Here is a 21289-nt window from a genome sequence, read left to right as displayed (position 1 = left end):
AAAAAAAAAACATGACATTTAAAAAGTAATCATGGTTAATTATTACCAATACATAAAACCGTTTCACAAAACATAAAGAAGATGATTTAGATGCACAACCAGGACTTTACATACATACATATGTGCAAAGTTGACTGTTGGAAATTGTCATAAATGTCAGGGCTATATCAAAACGTGGAAATGTATGGACAAATTAGGGGGAAGAGTTATTATAGCCCGTTCTAGTTTGGCTACATAAAACATGAACCAGTGCTCACAAATTTCTGGATAGAAGTTTAGTAGGCCTAAAGAAGACAAAATATGTATTAAATTACTTTCGTTTCTATATGACAATGCAGCTAAATCTCTGAAAAATCGGGGTAATCCAAAATGTGTTCCAGCACTGACACATTTCCGGGAGAAAGTTTTGTTAGCCCAAAGAAGACTCTATACTACTCTTTAATTATTTTTTCGTTCACTCTGGTCCATACTTTGCACATCGTAATATTTCTACGCGACATAGATCGTCCAAACATACTTTACATTTTGATATCACAAACAATTAAGAGGCAGTCTCACTTGTATTGAAAGGAGTGCCAAAAATAGTTCTAATCGAGCTACCGCCTCGAAATTTTAAACATAGTCTTACAACGAGGCAAGATGATAGAGAAAAAATTTGAGTGGATGTAGGTCCACCACGGTGCTCCTGAATCAATTTTAAATGGAAGGTGCTTACACCTGGGAAGTTTTTGCGGATTCTGAAACTACAATGTTCATAGATGATAAAAATCAAAAAACAAAAAAATGGCCGGAGCGCTTTTTAAATAAATCGCGATTCAAGTTGACATTTTTAGGGGTTGTTTGCTTTTAAACCGCAAGTCCTATCAAAATGGGAATAAAGAAAATTTTGTAGCTATCAAAATTCTCTACAAGATTGACCTTAATGATATTTTCGTAGGTTTTACAACTTTTGAGATATAGAAGTTGAAATTGGGACAATTCAAATTCAATTCAATTTTGTATCGTCTCCTTATAAAACAATGTCATGACTGCAAATCCCCAACTTAAACTTATATATCTAAAAAAGGTACAACCTAGGAAAAATTACATAAGCCAGTCTTGAAGAGAATTTTAACAGCTATAAGATTTTCTCAGGTCCCACGCCGATAGTACTTGCCGTATTCAAGCAAAATTGCGAAACCCTAACAAAAAAACCTAAAAATGTAAATTGAGCTTCTTTATGTCAAAAAAGGTACAGCCTGAGAACAAATCCTGTAGAGAATTTTCACAGCTACAACATTTTCTTTAGCTCCATTTCGATTGGACTTGCGGTTTCTAAGCAAAATCGTGAAAACCTCAACAACCCCTAAAATGTCAACTTGAATCGCGATTTATTTAAAAACCGCTCCGGCCACTTTTTTTTGTTTATTGATTTTTCTCATCTATGAACATTGTACGTTCAGAACCAGCAAAAACTTCCCAGGTGTAAGCACCTTCCATTTAAATTTGATTCAAGAGCACCGTGCCACATTTAGGTATAGCCCCCTTATAAAGGTAATGCCTGATTTTTAGTATTTTGATGAATTTAGACACAGTTTCCAATTGATTTGGTTGAAATTTCGCATTTTGAGTTCTCATTGAACAAAAAAAAAAAATCCTCGCAAAAAAATGTTCAATATAGGTCCACGTTTAGATATAGCCCCCATATAAAGGTGGCTTAAAAAAAAACACGGAGTCCCCCAAATACTCCCAACATTAGTAAAACTCAACATAAATTTTAGAAAACTATGTATGAATATCTTTTTACGTAAAAACATTGGCCATACTATCAACTATAAGTTTAAATCTGGAAATTGTACATTTACCTCTTTATTTTTTTATAATTTCACTCATAAGCTGCGAATGCTTTTCAACTTTTTCGACTTTACTTGACATATTACCGCTGTAAAATGGCAAAAATTGTACTGGATATTAACAATTTGATGTGTTTAGGTAATGTTTATTTCAATCGGAATCAAATTTGTTGGCATAACTTTTCGATTTTTGTCCACGGGCGGAACCACAGTGCGACATGGCCCTCTTCGAACATAAACTAATTTTGGACCGATATAATAAAAACTTCTTTAACAACTTCTTTAACTATATCAGTCAATCTATAATATATCGACTCAGAATTTTATCCTGATAACAAATATGTATACTTTATAGTGTTGCAAATAAGTAATAAAATAAGTAATAAGTAATGGTGGAGGGTATAAAATTGCATAATAATTATTGTTCCAAAAACATACCAGAACGGACAAGGGAGACTTCTCTCATATCAATGAGTACACCCCGATTCATATTAGCTCAATGATATGAGACCTACTGTTTATCGCCGAGTCCGAAAGGCGTGTCCTAAAACACCATTTTTGAGAACTTTTACATGGCTGAAATACTCAGGAAATGTCATCAACATCACTCACAGGTATCTTGCCACCGTTGATGGGAATCGAACCCACGACCTTTAGCGTGCAAGGTGGGTGTGCATACCATTGCACCACGGTGGGACCCACGGTTAGATATAACTTACTTTTATAAAAATTGGGTGTTATGTCGATATTTAACGCTTTCAAATATGAGATATAAATTTAATTATAAATATTACGTTTATATAAAGTCAGGGATTTGTTAGGAATGTAGTAAGAGTATTTTCTCAATCAAAAACCAAGATATTGGCATGTACGAATACACCTATATTACCCTTCACAATTTTCAGTACTGTTGAAAGAAGGTCCGATTGCAGGAAAACTGTACGTTTTAGCGATTTTTTTTTTAAATTCTTAAAAGGTCTCCAAAGTATAATTTTCAAACAATATTTTTCCCACAAAAAAATCTCGGTGTTAAGTCGATTAGAAAAACGGCAATTTTTTTTTTGGTCCCAACAGACATGAAGGCGTTATGGCTGGTCATTGTATGTGACGGCATTTCCATGCTTATACCGTAAACAGTGGTACACCCTACAACTTGTTGGAGTTGAGTATAAAAAAAGAGGCCCTTTCAGGAAAAAAATGTTCTTCATTTTTTACATCAAACGTTACTATTTGTTATTTTGTGTGTGTGGGCAGCATGTCATCAGATTCATAACACTCAATGTAGGATAAAGTGCTTGATAAAATGGCCAGGCAAAGTAGGCAAAGTGGTCATTCAAACAAGTCAATTCAAGTGGCAGTGACACGATAAATAATTTAAATGAGACTAATTTGAATACACTGCCAGTCATCAACTTGAGAGCAGCTATAAATGTGCCCACTTGGTTGGTTGGATGTATTGGATGTATGCATGTTCGCCGCATTTACCCCTTATCTCTAACGTAATTGATTCACACGTTGTAGTAGTTGTTGTTGGATTTGCAATATATATTTATATGTAATATCGAAATGTATTTATATGTAAAAAATATATTTATATGTAATATAGTAAACAACGGATTTCCCCGCTTCCCATATTTTGTTGTTGTTATTGATACTATTGTCAAGATCAAAAGGTTTTATACATTTGTTGTTCACAATTAATTTTGCTTACAATTAATCAAAGCAAAATTAATTGTGAACAACACAAAAAAAGGGCTGGGCTTCGAGTCATTGATTCCGATAAGCGATTGAAATGACGCATGAAAATAAATAACTGTTAATTAGTTCTACTAAACTAAAGTATACATTTTACATAAATTATTAAAAGGTATGAAAAGGGGGCAAATCATTTGATACCCTCCATCACATCACATGGGTCGACATTTCGTCGGTGTCATGCTTAAGTGTTCCATACGCCATTTTTCACCTTTTTAGATAAAGGTACTTTACAAGGTTTTGAACCATGCTTTTTCAGCTTTTTTGGTCGGTTTTTCTCTATCTCTTATAGTTTCTGAGATATTCAGATGCCAGTATGTTCCATATCCGCTTTGTGACCCAAAAAAATCTTGTCGTTTTGTTCCATATCCATAAAGCCTGGCGTATGGAACAAAACAACTTTCAACTTTTTAGTTCCATATCCATGTCGTTTGGCGTATGGAACAAAAATAGACAAAAACGAATTGTTCCGCACCAAAAATGATGGCGTTTGGAACAAAAAATTTCCCATTTTTGCCAAGTTACGTTAAAATGTGGCGTATGGAACAAATTGTTTTAAAGGACTTGGTTTAAAAACTGAAGAACAATAGTTTCTAAATCCAAATATTTTTGAATATTGGATTGTTATATGAAAACGAAAATTTATCAATCGTTTAAACAATAAATTCCTAATTTAAAGACAAAATTTTGATGTAAGTCCACAAAAATATACGCAAAAACGTCTATTCGACTTGAAGCTAGTGTCGACACCGACTACAAAAATGGTATTATAAGAAAATCACGTTTAAATGTTTTATGTTACCTTAGAAATGCAAAATATCAATCCGTTTTGTCCGATCGAAATTTTTACCACGAAAAATAGTGATAAGTGGAGGAAATCCCTTAAATAAATGTTAAGGAAACCTATAATAATGGTCCTTATTGTATTTAGGGTATGACGTAGGGGATGGAAGATACCAAGCAACGGTCCTGACCGGTTTTAACATGGCAAAGCCCAGGTTTTATCTTGGTCCCTCTTTCATCTCAAGTGGACACTGACCTCCCCGTGGTGTCACCTGGGGAACTGCCTTTAACACCCGTTAAAGGTACTGAGCTAACATGTGCCGCGCGTTCTCCCATAAGAACGTTAAAAACTTGGGTTTGGGCGTCGGGTTAGTAACCCTCCCCTAGAAAAAACAGCATACTATGAAAAAACGAAAGAAAAGAAAAACAACCCCCTCTAAAATTGACGAACCCCGCAAACGTTTTAAGGACCATGATCTGCGAATCTGCACCTGGAATGTTCGCACTCTTTATAGAGAAGGTGCAGTCTTCGCATTGGCAGACGTACTTGAAAAGTACAAGGCCGATATTACTGCCATACAGGAAATACGATGGATTGGGAAAGGCGTCACAACAACACCTAAAGGTGACGCACTGTATTATAGCTGCCATGACGTAAAGCATGAGTTTGGTTGCGGATTTGTAGTTAGTCGGAGACTAAAACATCTGGTATCCAGCTTCACTCCAGTGAATGAAAGACTTGCTGCAATTCGAATAAAAGCTAAATTCTTTAACATCAGCTTTATTTGCGCTCATGCTCCCACTGAAGAAAAGGACGAACAGACCAAAGATATATTTTACGAGCACTTAGAAGAAACATATGACAATTGCCCTGCCCATGACATTAAAATCATTCTAGGCGATTTTAATGCCAAAATTGGAAAGGAGAATATCTTTGGCCCAACAGTCGGGAAATTCAGCCTCCACAGTGAAACATCTGACAATGGTATGAGGCTGATAGACTTTACAGCTGCAAAAACATGGTAGTTAGCAGTACCAGATTTAATCATCTCGATATTCATAAGGGCACCTGACTGTCTCCAGATCAGAAAACAAGAAATCAAATTGATCATGTTATTATAGATGGAAGACATTCATCGAGCGTGTTGGATGCACGATCGTTCCGAGGCGCAAACATTGATTTGGACCACTACCTTGTTGCAGCAAAGGTACGCACCCGCTTAAACGTAGCAAACAAAGTACGAACAGACACAACACGAAAGTTAGACATCGGTAAGCTGCAATCACAACAGATAGCCACATCATATTCCACTCAACTAGCCCAATTGCTTAATCAAAGCACTCCTCATCCCGATAACATATCAGCGCAATGGCAAAGCATTGCCCACTCCATGCAAACAGCCGCAAAATCCATACTTGGATACCAGAGGCCTCCACCAAGGAATCCATGGTATGATCAGGAGTGTCGTGCTGCCACCGAAGAGAAAAATGCGGCATATAGGGCTACTTTACAATCAGTAGCAACGCGTAGCGCACGAAAGGGATACAGGGAGAAAAGGAGAGAGGAGAAACGTCTTTTCCGCAGGAAAAAGAGAGAGAGAGTTGGAAAAGCGGGAGTGTGAACAAATCGAGATGTACGGGAGCCAGAATGAAGTCCGAAAATTCTACCAAAGAGTCAAGCATCAAACTGATGGCTTTGGTACAGGCACATCCTCCTGTAGAGACCAGCAATATAATTTGGTAACTGATACAGATAGTGTACTCAGGATATGGAAAGAACATTTTTCAAATCTGTTGGTATCCAATAGCAGCGAAGACGACGAAGATACCACAGTCCCAATCCCAGAAGATGGTATTGAATGTATACCGCCCAGCCAAGATGAGGTAAAGACAGCAATAAATCGGCTGAAGAATAATAAGGCAGCAGGAGCCGATGGCTTACCAGCCGAGCTGTTCAAAACCGGAGGCGACACGCTGATAAGGTGTATTCCTCAGCTAGTTAGCACCATCTGGCAGGAAGAACGAGTACCCGACGATTGGAACCTGAGTACCCTGTGCCCCGTCCACAAGAAGGGAGATAAGACTGTATGCTCTAACTATAGGGGCATAAGTCTACTCCCTATTGCCTACAAGATCGTGTCAGAGATATTGTGCAAACGACTAAAGCCTATGGTCAACGAGATAATTGGACCATACCAATGCGGCTTTAGACCTGGCAAGTCCACCATTGACCAGATATTTACCCTGCGGCAAATCCTGGAGAAGACCCAAGAGATGCAGATCGACACCTACCACCTTTTTGTCGATTATAAAGCAGCCTTCGACAGCCCGCTGCGTTCAAAGGTATTCCAAGCCATGTCTGAATTTGGTATCCCCGCAAAGCTCATCCGTCTTTGCAAAATGACTTTAACTGACACGAGGTCCTCAGTTAAAATAGGAAAGAACCTCTCCGAAGAGTTTGGTACCAAAAGAGGTTTCAGACAAGGAGACAGCCTTTCGTGTGATCTCTTTAACATCCTGCTGGAAAAGGTTATACGAGAGGCAAACGTCAAAAGAAGTGGCACAATCTACACCAATAGTCACATGGTACTTGCTTATGCTGATGATATAGACATCATAGGCCGATCAGTAAAAGAAGTAACTGATATCTTTATGAAGGTCGAAGGAGAATCTGCTAAAGTGGGTCTGGCGGTAAACGGTGAGAAGACCAAGTTGATGGTGTCGACGCGCAATGCGTCCATTGAGCTCGGACCGACTGTGGAAGTTGGTTCCTATAATATTGAGTTAGTAAAAGACTTCGTCTACCTTGGCACCTCCGTAAACACAACAAACGACATCAGTTGTGAAATAAAAAGAAGAATCATATTGGCCAACAGATGCTACTTTGGTTTAAGTAAGCAGTTCAAAAACAAAGCCACATCTCGTCAAACAAAAATAACGCTCTACAAAACACTGATACTACCCGTGCTGATGTATGGCTCCAAAGCCTGGGTACTTGCGCAAGCAGACATGGCAGTGCTTGGTGTGTTTGAGAGAAAAATTCTTCGAAAGATCTACGGACCAATCTGCGTTGACGGTGAATATCGACGTCGCATGAACCACGAGCTGTATCTGTTGTACAACGACATCAATATTGTTAAACGTATCGAGATGCAGCGATTGCGTTGGCTAGGCCATATCATAAGAATGAGCGATGATGACCCCGCTAAAAAGGTGTATAAACACGGACCGCTTGGCGGTGCACGCAGAATTGGCAGGCCAAGGAATAGATGGCGCAAACAAGTGGATGATGAGATGAAAAGGCGCGGTATTCCAGAAAGCGAAGCAACAAATAGAGAAAATTGGAGATCTTTTCTTAGTTCGGCCTATAGAACAAATGTTCTGTAATGGGCCAGCTAAGTAAGTAAGTATTGTATTTATATGGGAAAAATAAATGTTTAATTTAAAGTCCTGATTTTTAAACTCCACAGTAGCACTTCATATAAGGGAGGTGGAACACGATTGATAAAAAGTGTTTTGGTTTAAATGTGACAAAACGTGTTCCATGTGACACAAACAGCCAAAAACATGAAAAAAAGATTCCATGGAACAATTCAGCAACTTTTTGGAATTATAAAAATTGGTCATAACTTCTAGACTATCGCAGATATCTGACTAAAATAAACTACTGATATATTCTATGAGAATAATAAGAACTGAGCTCTTAAAGTATTGGATTATTGCACCATTTTTATCCTGTATGGCCTTAAACATTAACTTGAGTTTTTCTCGAATCAGGCAAATGGCGTATGGAACACTTAAGCATGACACCGACGATTTGTTGGCTGTAGTTTGTTGTTTCGTTGCTTGGAATGCACCTACATATGTGCGAATTTGAAGAATTTTTTCAACAATTTTTGAAAATTGTAAGAAAATGAAATATTTTGGATCTTGGAAATTCAAAATTAAATTCAATATGTCCATTAGGGTTATGACTTTTCAAATTTTTTTCTCAAAAACGATTGAACGGATGAATGAACTTTTGCCTAAAATAACGTTTATTCCATTGATATATAAAAAAGTTCAGGCAAAAATAGTTGTTTTTCAAAAATTATTTAATAAACTTAAGCCTACTAATAACTAAACTAACGTTTATCCCAAATAGCATTTAGAAGACTGTTTTGTCAATGGTGATCAAAAATTGATTAAGTCGCTTGTGTGATCAGAAAGGGACTCGAAAGTGACTCCCTGTAATGATTAAAAAGAGTTCAATTTAAAATACAACAACAAATGTGTAGCAATCACAAATAAATCATTGAGGTGTTTAAAATGTGACAATCAAAAAAGGGTCATGCAGGTGTTTGAAAAGTGATTATAATTATGTATATTCTTATCATATTTTGAACAGTTAGGTAATTAAAAACTGATTGTTTTGTTTTATTTTTGTTTGGTTGTAAATAATTCTCATATACACTTTCTAAAAAACTTTGATATTAATGTAACGTATAATATTAAGTGCATAGAGAAACACAACACATGTTCAGGTTTTGCCAAGTGAAATGAAGAAGCAGTATAGTACCACCGCGCAACATAAAGAATAATTAAAAGACATAACAAAGCAGAAAAGACAACAAAACTAAGGAAAGAAACAAAAAAGAATAAAGAGAAATTTCTTTTAATTTATTTCGTCTAATAAATGACTCCCTAAAGACTCATAAACGATTATAAACATGAACCAAAAAATACTCGAAAAACAGTCCCAAAGCAATCAACAAATCACCAATAAATGATTGAAATACGACTCGAAAAAGACTTTATATACTATCAGAAAATGGGCAAAAATGACTCGAAACTAATGCAGAGCAAGACTCATTTGTGATTTGCTTAGACGAGTCGCCTGAGGTTATGTTTTCCTACCGACAAAGGAGTCATTTATGATCAGAAAATGAGCTCATATTCCAGCTTTTTAATCGTGCAGTCGGATCAAAAAAGACTCGAATTTGATTAAAATTTTAAAAAAATGCTGGCTGGGATTCTATTCAAATATTGAAAACGGTCATGCTCAAACCACATTGAATTTTTTTTTTGATTTTTTTTTGTTTTTGTTAATTATATATTTATATAAATTATATATTTATATAATTATTTCCTGCGATTTTTTGACTTTTTGCCATTTTTAAGGAAATATGCCAATTTAGCACAGGATGCTTTTTAAAGTTGAATTTAAATAAAATGACGGTTTTAGAAAATGTTTTGATATAAAATCTCGGATATCAGTTGGTATTGATCATAGCATAGCAGATAAGAAAATAAAAAGTGAAAATGTCCGTCCTGCGGCACCTAGGAAATGGGGGAAGTACGAAAATGAAAGATTTACAGGGCTTCCAAACAAACTGCTAAATAAAGTATTTATTACTTAAAAGAGCATGTTGGAGTGATTTTAAACTTTTATTATACCTTCCACCACAAATTATGTGTATTCAAAGCAGATTTCAGCCGTTTCGATTCGATGATGTTACTGAAGCTTTAAAAATACCGAAAATTGGGCGGTGCCGTTCTATGAGTCTATATAAAAGCGTGGACCTGTACCGATAATTCTCTGTCGGAATGTTTTATACTCCCAACGAAGACTAAATGCTAAATCTCAGCAGTTTAATGTGGAGAATGTGGCTATAACCTTCAAAATTACCAAAATCGTTCTATGGGGCTATGTCAAAACGTGGACCTGTACCGATAATTCTCTTCCGGAGTTTTTTATATTCCCAACAAAGACTAAATGCCAAATTTTAGCCGTTTTACCAGAATCTTCAAAATACTTAAAATCGGGAGGTACTATTCTATCGTAGGTATCTCAGAAAAAGTATTAAAAAATTCATATATCCCCAATATATCAATAAATAAAGTAAAATTGTCAATTTAAAGCTGTTCTTATTTAAATTATGGATAAACATACAATAAAACATCGACTTTTATTTTCTGCACGCTAGATCTGTATTTTTCCGACTGTGCGGTGACTTGAAAAAATTCGGATAAATTCAAATTTTAAAATCATTTTGTGCGTGAGGGTTTTCACCCATTCACCTTATAATTAATATTTTATGTTATCTTATGTAGAAACTCATCACGCTATGATACAGAGATATGAGGTTGTAAAAAAGTCATAACCCTAATGTCAATCCTTTGCGAGACTGTTCTTTGTTGTCTTTAGATACTATGGTGCGTATAAGTTATATTTCACCAAAAAATAAGCATACGTATACGTGGAAATATGCACTCGAGAGAGAGACTTCACTCATAACAATGAGCGCTGTCATAGCCTAGAGAAGATATAGACCAGTGTCGAACATACGGTTGTCGCTGGTTATGAAGTTTTTCGGCAATTCAGACAAACGACCCAAACGCAAAGAAAAAGCGTACGAAAGAGTGAAACAATTTTATTTGTTTTGTAGCATAAAAACTTACTAACACACTGCTTTAAATACATTTACATTTTTGGCTGCCCTCTTCTTGTACGGCACTGATATAGACGAAGAAACGTCGGTATACGAACGGTGAGTGAGACATATAAGTATTTAGAGAGATTAATAAAGGGAGAACTTTGTAGAACACATTTTTGATCACTATTTCTCTATCCAATAATCGACCATTAGAAAGCAATGCTGGAATGCTACCGATGCACAGTGGTGGCACTTACATGAGAAGGTGTGATAAAAATACTTCTAGATAATATATAGAACTTAAATGCTCATCAATGGGTCCTAGTGACCTAAAAACACTCCAAATATGAAAGCAGGAAATCCCATCTTTACAATGATATAAAGCAGGTTGGCGTAGGTGCCCAAATAACGGAGATATCGCAATAGTCGGTAATACATCCCATTTTTCCATTTTTTTGTAATCACGCTACAGGTCGCAATTTTGATCGGATCGTTACGAAATTTTGGGGGTTAATTGGGGTTCTACAGAGGAAGAAGCCTATTGATTTTGGTGATGGTCGGTTCAGTGGTCGAAATGGGCAAAAAACTTATTTGGAGAAAAAAATCAACATTTTATTTCAAAGCGAATATCTCTCTTCTGTAGGATGTATGTCGAAAGCAAAACCTGGAAAGGAAAGTAGAAAATATCACCTTTACAACGATGTGAATTAGGTTGTCGTAGGTGGTCAAACAACAGAGATATCGCAATAGTCGGTTATGCATCCCTTTTTTCCATTTTTTGTGCAATCACACTACAGGTCGGAGTTTTGATCGGATCCTCACGTTGGTGTACATCCCACTTTTCCATTTTTTTTATTTGAGTTGTACTGACGATGCACTTAAATGCATTTCAACAAAATTTACCTGTATTAATGAAGGCATTCAGAGCAAAGGCGCTAAGCTATCCCAATTTTAATATTAAGAATTTTACCAATAAAAAGCTTGTGCAAAGGGGTAGTGGTGTATGGTATCGCGTAGCCGGCCCCGACCCGACTATAGCCTTGGCTCACTTCTTTTCTCTTGTAGTTGTTTCGTTAATTGTTGTGTTTCAGATAAGTGTGTGATCGGCCCTCTGTATCCTATGATGGTGTTGGGGTTGCCAACTATAGACACCATTGCCGTACCGGTTGACTCAACCTCAGCCATCCAATGATATTAAGGAGCCAGCTGCCTCTCCTTAAACTAGGTTTTGGTCGCCCCCAGGTATTTAATTTTCCTGCTACTCTACCTTTCGGCAAGAGGGAGGGTCCAATTCGCCAATGGGAGGGTCCCGATGGTGGGCCTAGCTATGCCCACACGGATTGATCAGCTTATTAAATACATACATAAAAATATCGTCTTTAAGAAAGATAGATTTTTGTTAATTTTTTTGTCAGATTTTTGGACAGAAAACGGTAATTTTTTCTTAAAATCGAAATTTTGACATATGTAGACATTCAAACTTTTTAAAATATATTTTTTAATTTTTTTTTGGTCAAAGACAGGATTGCTGTGTTCTTAAAATGCCCACAATAGGATTTCGCAGGTAGACATTTATATATTATATATAATATTTTTGAACAACAAAAGTTCGAACAGGTAGCTTCAGGTGTGTTCTTGCAGATGAAAGAAAAAACTGTGTTCTGAAAGAAAAAACCATGTCTTCGCTAAAAGCGAAAGGCGTATCTATGAAATTAAATAAAATCATCCAAACCCTATACAATAATGCTTCAACTTGCGTTCTACACAGAGACAGAAAATGCGAACCCTTTTATACAAATGCAGGGGTCAAACAAGGATGCCCTCTCTCACCTCACATATTTGCAGAAGTCCTCCATGAAATTATGATTAAAATATGCGAAAAGAAACGTGGCATTGTATGGGGTCTCAGCAATCGCCTTAAAGATCTAGACTTTAGCAAATTGGACGACCTGACTGTGCTTGCAAGCAAAGCTGGACTGAAAATAAACATCGAAAAAACAGAGCCAATGCGAATAAACACCACCAGCGATAATGCATTTAAAATAAAATACAAAACTTTAAAATATGTAGACAATTGTTGCTATCACGGGGTCACTATGTCAACAGAAAATGGCGTAGAAGAGGATGTTGACAACAGACTTAAGAAAGCTAGATCGGCATTCGGAAGACTCAACAAAACCTGGTGATCAAGTCAGATATCGTACAAAAGAAAAATGTGTCTATGTAATGCATGTGTGAAGTCCACATTGTGTTACGGAAGCGAAACTTGGCCCGTAACAAACACCATAACACAAAAACGCCAAGTATTCGTGAATGAATGCCTCCGGATAAGCAAAATATTTTGGCCCAATAAAATCTCAAGCACTGCACTACACCAGATGGCAAATGACGAACCAATAGTCCGGCAGATTGCAAGGGGAAAGTGGAAATGGATAGGGCATACGTTGCGAAAACAACATAATATCATTTCCAGGATGGCGTTGTAATGGAACCCTCACGGAAGCAAACGTCCTGGCCGTCCAAAAAGTAGTATGTATATGGCGCAGAACTATACTAAATGAGCTGAAGAAAGCAAACACAACTTTTGATGATATACAAATATTATGTAATAATAGAATAAGTTGGAATAATCTTGTTGAAGCCCTATGTTTCCAAGTGGAATAATAAAGGAAAAAAGTAGGTGATCAAAATAAATTACGATCGGTCCATTCGTTTGAACCGACTTCAAAAATGCAATTTCAAGAAAAATGAGTTTTAAGTCGCGCCTCCCCGGAAAAAATTCGGATCCGTTAGTCATTATGTAAGCCATTACAAAGTAATGTAAACAAAAAGAACTACTTATTTTACTCCTTACTTAGTTATGAGTACGGTGGCACAGAGCGTGTGCTTCCGATAACAAATCCTAGGGTTGTGTGTACAACGCTCACCGTCGGCCGGGTACGTTTTGTTAAAAAAACAGTTGGTGGTGCACATGTAAGCGTTTAAACAACACTTAATGTTCGTTCAATACCATTTTAGAGATGCTGATGAGTAGTATGGATCACATGATTAGACTTTGATTGACTTCAGCTTATTACTCCTTACACCGATTTATGCTACGTTAGTTTAATGACGAAGGCTACTAAGTAAGCTTCTGACCTAAGAATTGTTTTTAAAATTTTTTATTCAACTTGCTTTGTTGTCTGTCTGTTTAGTTCAAATCTAGTAACTATTTTTAAATACAATTGCGGTTGCAACTGGGTTCCAATATGAGCCCATTTTTTCTATAGTCCACATATAGCAGTACCAACCGATTTTAGTTATTTTGAGAATTTTATCCTCATTTTTAGGCCGAATTGGTTGTAACTTGGCATTTGGAGTTTCAATGGTACAGAAACTTCCCCACCAAAAATTGTGAACGTGGGTCCAGGTTTTAGTATAGCCCACATACAACGGAACCACCCGATTTCAGGCATTATAAAGTTTTTATCTACATTTTCGGCCTAAATAGGCTGTAATTTAGTCATGGGGTTCTCCGTGGTAAAAAAAATATATATTTGCTAAAAAGTTAAAAAAATTAAAAAATTAAGGTACAGTGTTTTACTTATAAAGGCACTAAAAACAAGCAAATGAGTTTTTTTCAACATTTTTTTGCACCAGTTGTCAAGAGCCTTTTTACAGCGATTGTCAAATTGTGCTGGATCCAACGAGAACAAATCTTTTTTGCGGCCAGGTGTTCATGCTACATCAAATGTAAGCTGGTGGAAGAAATGTCCAAGGATGCCTTTATATCACGTTTACAACATGGCAATATTGCATTATCATTTCACGCACGACTTTAATGTTTTCTAGCACAACGGTCGTTTTTGGACGACATTCACTGCCTTTGGCTACGATTGAATTCATTAAACCCGGTTTTCACAGTGCTAGAGAATGGTGTGCACTCTTGCCGTGATAATCCACTTCGAAAGTTGTGAAAAACAAGTAATAAAGTATCAGTCAGCTGAGCCGACGGATATATACCCTCGGCCTCGGAGATATACCCTCAAATGTAAACACAATACTTCTGAGTTTTTGGGCCAATTTTCAGAAAATATAAACTTGCCTGCGAAAGAAATGTACAGTCATAACTAGGGCCGCTTATACAACATGTTGCTAAAAATATTAAAAAAAAGATCCCAGGCGAGTCCTTAAACTGCCCTCTTTCCAAACTTTGTGTGGGAGGTACCCGAAAGAGTGGTCCTATGTAGTCCGTATTCAGACATAATCCTAGTCTGTAAGCTTAGCTTTCTTGGAGCTTTTAAACCATTATCTCAGGAAGTATGGACTTGCCCGTGAAAAAATTGTGCCGTCGTAACAGACCCGCAAGAAGAACTTGTTGCAAAAAATTTCAAAACTATCCGACATGAGCTGTTAAACCGTACTTTTTTTCAAATTTCGTGTTGTAGGTGCACGAAGGAGTATACCGAATTAGTCTATATTCGAAATATCGTTAGGTAACAGTCAGCGCAAAAAATGTAATAACCAACGAAGAGACCAAGGTGATGTTAACACACAAAATGTCCCGTGGATTCTGGATGCTGGTTTTTCCCTTCAAGGATTATCTTACGTATTCCCCAGTTTAGTTGGTGCAGGCAGTTTTTTTTTTCAGTTTTTTGTGCCAATATCCCAAGAACTTGTACCGCCGTAATGGGGAAAGCGAATACAAGTTTTTACAACAAAAATGAAAGGGATTCGAAAGAGTACCTATATAGGAGTGAACCTATATAGTCTATATTGAAACCTGATCTATGTTCCATAGAGATATTACGATATGAAAAGTATTGACCAAATCGGTTACTGCCTTCAAGAGTTATTGTGCGAAAAGTTTTAAACTTTTATGGGGGAGGTACCTGAAGGAGTGGACCGATATGGCCTCTCTTCGAACTTAAACTAATTTTGGACAAAATATTATGAGCGCTAAATTTTGAACCGAATCGCCTAATCCGTTCGAGAGTTACCGTGCGTTCCAGCCAAATATGGTGCCATAGGAGCTTTTGGGCTATTTTCTCGTGATAGTATGAACTTGCCCCTGATAAAACTTGTACCGTAATGGGGGCAGCAAATACAAATTGTTACAACAACAAGTAAGAACGTCGTTAAGTTCGGCCAGGCCTAACTTGTTATACCCTCCACCACGAGTTGTATTAAAGTAAAATGGAACAATAAGTTTCCTTTCGTTTATAAAGAAGACTAATGCCCAGTTTATGTATTTCGAAACGAAAATGTGTGCGCATGAAAAACACCCAAACTTTAGTTTTTGAAATATTATTGCATTTGCTTTTGCTTCAAAACAAAAAACAAATTTGAAAAACACACTCAAATTTGGTAGTTTTTCTTGCGCATTCATTTTCTTATCGACATACATGAACAGGCCCTAAATACCAAATTTCAGCAAGTTCGGTAAAACAATGTGCCTAACCTTCAAAATGCCGAAATTCGGGAGGTACCGTTCCATGGGGGTTATATCAAAACGTCGATCTATTCCTACGAATTTCTGGCGCAAAGTTTTTAGACACAAAAAAAAAAAAAATAAATAAATACCAAATTTCATATATTTCGTTAAACCTTCAAAATACCGAAAATCAAATGGTACGCTTCTCTGTGGGTTATAGGAACCCGCAAACCTATACTGATAATTCTCTTCTGAAATATTTGATAACCCCATGGCAGACTAAATAACAAATTTCAGTCTTTCGATGGGATATTGTCCTCACAACCTTTAGAATTACGAAAATCGGGTGATACCGTTCTATGGGGGCTATATCGAAACTTGGACCTGTACCGACGAATTTCAGTCAGAAAGTTTTTACCTCCAACAAAGACTAAATACCAAATTTCAGCCATTTCGGTGGGTTGCTGTTGCCACAACCATCAAAATACCGAAAATCGGGATGTACCGTTCTATGGGGGCTGTATGAAGGCATGGACCTATACCTACAAATTTGGGGGAGAAAGTTTTATACCCCCAACGAAGACTAAGTACCAAATTTCAGCCCTTTCGGTGTGATAATGAGGCTAAAACCTGGAGGTACCATTCTAGGGGGGCTATATGAAGGCGTGAACCTATACCCAAAAATTGTTGGGGAAAGTTTTATACCGCCAACGAAAACTAATTACCAAATTTCAGCCATTTTGGTGCGATAACGAGGCTAAAACCTTCAAAATACCGTTCGTATCGGTTGTACCGTTCTATGGGGGCTATATCAAGAGGTGGACCGATATAGCCCATTTGCAATACCGACATTTTGTGTGAGACAAAATATTACAATACCCAGTGCCTAGGCCCACAATTTTAAGTGGAGAAGTTACATGACAACTAGAAATCCTAAATGCCAAATTATAGCTAATTCAGCCAGAAAATTTAGTTAAACCGTCAAAATAGCTGAAATCCATACCAAAGGTAGAGCTATACCAAAACGTAGACCTATGACCATAATTTTTGGTGGAGAAATTTCTTGATCACTGAGAACCCTAAATGCCAAATTATAGCTAATTCGGCCGGAACATGTAGCTACAACCGTCAAAGTACCGGATATTGGGAGGTACCGTTATATGGGGGCTACATCAAAACTTGGACCTATGTCCATATTTTTGGTGGAAAAGGTTTTGATCACTGAGAACCATAAATGCCAAATTATAGCTAATTCGGCCAGAACATGTAGCTATAAACGTCAAAGTACCGGAAATCGGGCGGTACCGTTGTATGGGGGCTATAACAAAACTTGGACCTATGTCCATAATTTTTGGTGTAGAAGTTTTTTGGTCACTGGGAACCCTAAATGTCAAATTGTAGCTAATTCGGTCAGAATATATAGCTAAAAACGTCAAAATAGTTGAAATCGGGCAATACCGCTATATGGGGGCTATAACTTCACTCGGTTTTTAAGATTTTCTAACGTAAATCGATATATACACACGCGAAAATCTCTCTGCAGCGAACCATAGAAAAAACGCACAGTCACACAAATTCCACAGCAACAGTTTTCATCATTTACATCTTACCAATATTTAATTTCTAATTCTTATTAATTTCCCCTTGATTTGATTTTTAATTCCAAACACACACGCACACAATAGTAATCCTTTAATGCGTAATGATGGTTGTCGATTTCAGGACTTCGTTGAAGTGTTTGATGTTTTGCCAGCCACAATAAATGATGAGATGCTATTTAGCTTTGTTTTGTAGACAACGGCTGCGTTTGACAACCGATACTAAACGGATGGTGTTGATGGAAAATAATACCGATACCGATTTAGAAAAATAGAAATCAATCCAGATGATGAAAATGCAAATACAACAACCGATTTCAATTCCAAATGCGCCGCGGACGAGTTTGTGCTCGAAACGACCGCTGGATGTTACTGACACTTTTACAATGAAGTGCGGAAAAATAGCAAAATGACCAAACAATGGGGATGATGATGTCTGATTTGCTTTGTTTATGAGGTTGGCCAAAGGGTGTAGCGAGCGTCTGTAGATACGACACAAGTTTGTAACTGACGTTGAAAAGTTCAATTGCACGGTGATAATTAAAAAGTAAAAACAAATCACACGAACACACAAACAAACCCGGCGACACGACACACGTTAGAACTGTAATTTATTTGCGATTCCCTTTGTTCAACAATTCATCATTTGTTACTTGGTAGGGGTGGGGAGTTGGTTGTATATTAATAAATTAACATCGTCTATGCCGTATTAATTGGAATAGTATATAATTTGCAACTTGTATGATGACGTTTAATTTAGTGCGCTGCTGGTTTCTTCTGGGCGGGGAACTTTTTTGATGTGATTTAAAAAATTCCAAAATGTGATTAAATAAATAAAATAATTTTGTGGTAATTATATATGATTGCAGGATGATGAGTTGTTGTTTTTTGTCAAATAATAGTTGTTGCTTCTTTTTTGTTGAAACACCGATTTGTTTAATTGTTTTTCCGGCATTGATGGGTTTTTAATTTTTATTGTGTACAATAATTTCTTTCCGAAAATGTCAATGACATAGAGTACACTGAGAGAAATAAAAATAAACTATTTCAAACGAACATTCATATCATTAGATTAGTGATATGATATGGTGGCGACGGTTATAATTGCATGCCAATAGTTGCCGCCTCAGTCGACACGGGATAGCAGAGAGAATTTACGAAACCCGCATGCTGCTAACGTTACCTCAGCAGGTGGCTCCCAGCGACAAAACAAAATAGAAGGGATCAATGTCCAAATCATCTTCGATAATCTAGAATTGAGGGTGAATTTTTTACTTATGACCGACGCCACAGAGGATCTGTGGTTGGACTTTTTGAGAAGAAGCGAGACTTGTCTAACATGTTCATAACCGGGTCATACGACGGTAAGTGAGCTTAAACCTAAGAACAGTCGAAGATAAGTTTTAAGTTTACACATACATATTATAGTCGAAACTTCAATTTTTTCGAACTGACACTTGCATGTGTAAACGTTCGGAAAAAATTTGAAGTTACTTTCAAAGCACTTACATTGATTACTGACAGAGAAATTTGATCGGCAGTGAGGTTGTTAGTTGGTGTGGCAGTGAATACGTGTGAGTGTATTGGTATTTTTCGAATTGTCACTTGCATGTGTAAACGGGGGGTTAGAAACTGAACTGCAGTAGTTCAGTGATATCCACAACACTTCCACAGCTGCAACCCATCGGATCACAATCAAAGATGACCGACCATTTAAATTCCGATACGCTTCCTGGAACCCATCTATGCAAGCGATGAGCAATGAGCGGCTGGCACTGATTCCGGCAGCTAAATAGTAGGTCAAAACCAGACGCATATACCCTTCCCCGTTTTGATACCATTCTAGACCTGCTGCCGAAGCCAGATGGATATAAAGGAAGAGGACAACAGGAGATACACCATTTTTTATCGTCTTACTTAGTTTTGCCCTCTATAGAACATTTGTCCTTTAAGCTGAAATAATTTATCCTATCTATTTGTTGCATTACTTCTCCAATTGTTTTCCGATCTCAACTTCTACTTGTTTACTCCATCGAAGGCTTGGCCTTCCATTTCAGCATGTACCGCCATTCAGCCCGCATTTATATACTAAGGTGGTTTTAAAAAATCGATGTCGGACTTTTTTATGCGGCACCTAAAGTGTTTAGTTCTGTTAGATTTTAGGATAAGATTAAAGGCCTTTAGAGCTTCGTTTCGTTTAAATTCACCTTTGGTACAAATTACTATGGAAACTTTGATGTCCCAGTGGCACGTGTTAACATATTCCGATTGAGCTCAAACTTTGGCAATCTTAAAATCTAACAAAACTAAACACTTTAAGGGGGTGCCACATAAAAAATCCTACAGCTTTTTAGCGAACTCATAATCGCTCATTCTTACGACATGGTCTAGCCAACGCAATCCTTGTATCTCGATACGTTTAATTATACTGATGTCGTTGTATATCTGATACAGTCTTTAACTACGAACCAAGTTCCACAGTTGTTCCGAGTTCTATGTACGCATTGCGCGTCGAAACTATCAAATTGGTCTTGTCGCCGTTTACTGCCAGATCCACTTTAGCACATTCTCTTTCGACCTTTTCAAAAGTATTATTTACTTCTTTTACTGATCAACCCATGTTACTATTGACGTATTTTGTGCCACTTCTTTTGACGTTTGCATTTCGGGTAACCTTTTCCAGCAGGATGTTGTAGAGATCACATGAAATGCCGTATTCTTATCTGAAACCTCTTTTGGTACTGAACTTTTCGGTGCTGAACTGACGACCGGATATTAGTTAGTGTAATCTTACAAAATCGAGTCAACTTTGGGGCTGTCCAAGGCTGCTCTATAATCGACAAAAATATGGTAAGTGTAGATCTGCATCTCTTGGGCCTTTTCAAGGATTTGCCGCAGGGTAATTATATGGTCAATGGTGGATTTGCCACGTCCAAAGTCGCATTGAAAGGACCCAATTATTTCGTTTAGCATTGGCTTTAGTTGTATTTCCTTAGTTGTAGACGGAACACATGATGCTCAGGTTCCAGTCGTCGGGTACGAGTTCTTCCTGCCTGATGCTAACTAACTAGCTGATGGATACACCTTAACAGCGCGTCGCCTTCGCTTCGGCTGCCTTATCTCATCTTCGCTGGGCGGTATACTTTCAATACTAACTTCTGGGATTTGATCTGTGGTATCCCCGTCGTCTTCGCTGGTATTGAATACCAACAGTTGGGAAAAAATGCTTTTTCCATATTCTGAGCACACTATCTCTATCCGTTGCCAAATTACCCTGTCGATTTTTAAAGGAGAAAGTGTCTGTACGAAAGACATCAGTTTGATGTTTCAATCTTTAATAGAAATTTCGGTCTTCATTCTGGCACGGTGCGCCTTAACTAACTTGACATAAAAACCGCTTACACCTGGGATTCTGAAACAGCGCCAGAGCGCTTTTTAAGTAAATGGCGGTCAAAGTTCACATTTTTTCACTGCTACAACGTTTTCTCCAGT

The 21289-nt window shown here is 37.3% G+C and overlaps 1 protein-coding gene across 2 annotated transcripts in view; it reads right to left on the bottom strand.

Moving 5' to 3' along the window:
• Nep4 (M13 family metallopeptidase neprilysin 4) overlaps window positions 1-18805 on the bottom strand; it is a 66069-nt gene extending 47264 nt beyond the window's left edge. Inside the window, exon 1 of one of the 2 annotated variants that reach the window (XM_073960547.1) lies at window positions 17810-18805. The gene's annotated coding sequence lies outside the window, so the exon portion shown is untranslated. The remainder of the gene's footprint in view (window positions 1-17809) is intronic. The other variant, XM_073960548.1, reaches the window with a different exon arrangement.
• Between the last annotated feature and the right edge of the window lie 2484 nt (window positions 18806-21289).

The sequence above is a fragment of the Musca autumnalis genome, unplaced genomic scaffold (genome assembly GCF_047663935.1).
Source record: "Musca autumnalis isolate F117 unplaced genomic scaffold, ASM4766393v1 scaffold_1, whole genome shotgun sequence".
Taxonomy (NCBI): domain Eukaryota; kingdom Metazoa; phylum Arthropoda; class Insecta; order Diptera; family Muscidae; genus Musca; species Musca autumnalis.
This window is presented reverse-complemented; position numbering and strand designations above follow the sequence as displayed.